Source organism: Lolium rigidum, chromosome 2 (genome assembly GCF_022539505.1).
Source record: "Lolium rigidum isolate FL_2022 chromosome 2, APGP_CSIRO_Lrig_0.1, whole genome shotgun sequence".
Taxonomy (NCBI): Eukaryota; Viridiplantae; Streptophyta; class Magnoliopsida; order Poales; family Poaceae; genus Lolium; species Lolium rigidum.
In genome coordinates this window covers 104,222,306-104,224,153 of record NC_061509.1, presented here as the reverse complement: position 1 = coordinate 104,224,153, position 1,848 = coordinate 104,222,306, and positions in this window count along the sequence as shown.

Here is a 1,848-nt window from a genome sequence, read left to right as displayed (position 1 = left end):
TCCATACGATGGCGACGAGGATGGCTGGTGCGGCTAGGGTTTCGGTGTGGGGGAAGAATTGAAGCAAGGAGGAAGAAAACGAGCCTGGGGTTCGCCGTGGGGTTTTTATATGGTTCCAGAGGCGAGCCTCGTCACAGAGTGGAGCAAGGGGAGGTCGACAACGCGAGGGGGAAGACGAGCACGGCGTCGCGGTGGCCTCCAGCGCACGGAGGGGATGAGGACGAGCTCCTCTCGTTGATTTTTTTCAACGAAGAGGTATGGGCTGGAGTTGGGCTACGGTTTGGCAGGAATGCGGGCTGCTGCTGGGCTGCTTGTTGGTGGGTTGTGGTGCTGGGCTGCGGTGGCCCAGGTAAGTCTCCTCTCTATTTTTTTTCCTCTTTTCTTTTTCTTTCTTATTTTCTGTTTTATAATTCTTGTTTTAATTCACATTTAAATCATGTGATACCCTGCAGGTATTTGATAATTTGAATTTCAGTAGGACTATTAAAAGGATGAATGCTTTCCTGCATTGTTTTTTGGATAAACATTTAGTATATATGAGCTACATTGCAAATGTTTATTAATCATGATTTTATGCACTCATTTTAATTTCCTTGTTCTTGTGTAATCAAATCTGTTTGGAATTATTAGAATTGAGAATTTCTACTCTTAAGTGTTTTAGAGTTTATCATTAGGGTTTGGTCTTTTAATTGAGAATTTAGTCCCATGCATATGATTTTATGTGAACTTTTATTATTAAGATCTTGTAGTTTGGATTATAACCCTATTTCCAGATAGCACTATTATTGTATGTTAATATCACCTTGAAATACTTTGAGTAATACAACTCTAATTATGGTTTGATCTTGGTTTTAAAGTTGAGTGGTTTATTACCACACATATGATTTCAATTATAAAATGTAGCACAGGGTTTGTTTCTTATGTTCAAGAAGTGAAGCATAAGATTTGATTGATGTGCAGTACTAGGGTTCTAATGTTATTTACCAAAGGGCATATGGTTTGGAACTTAGTTGTGGCTTAGGTTTATATAATGATCTCCATAGTGATGCATAATCTAGGGTTGTGATATAACTCTGGTTTATGGAATTGGAATGACCTCATATTGCATTTGCTAGGGCTTAATCTCCCCTAACCATGGTAATATGGTTACTTGCTTCATATATCATGTGCTTCTCTAGTTACTAAGGATTTGAGAATTGGTTTTATCTTCTACCAATTAACTTCTATTATTACCCCCAACTTATCATTAAAGTTACTACATTGATTATAGTTCTTTTTATAGTTAACTTTGGTCATATGGATGTATGGTTTCTCACCATAAAAAGTATAGAGATTACTCTATGGCTTCCTTATGTTTCTTTGGTGAAGATTAAGTGGAATGTAGATGTGGTAGAATTCTACTTATGATCACCAAGTGGTTCACAAGTTAAGGTTGGGATACAAGCCTGTATTTGATTACTAGTGATCTTCCTATAATTTCATGTGAGGATGAGATCTTCTTATTCTAGTAGGGTTTAACTTATCCTCACATACCTCAAGAGCATGATCATGGATTAGGCATGATCAACTTGTTTTTAATATCTTTACCTCAAGTTCTTAGGGTTTATGAACATCACTCAATTATAGTGTTCAATTATAGTGTTCAAGGCTTGGCTTCCTAAAGTATTTCTAATGGAATGGTTTTCACTTCTATGATCAAGCATTGTCTTGATCAACTAGGATATATCACTTCTATTTTACTTTCTAGGATGGACATGGTCATGGTTGTCTCAATAGTTTTATATCCCGAGGAAAATGCACGAGATAATCACTTAAAGTTCTCTCATGAACTGATGGTTTAACCATTTG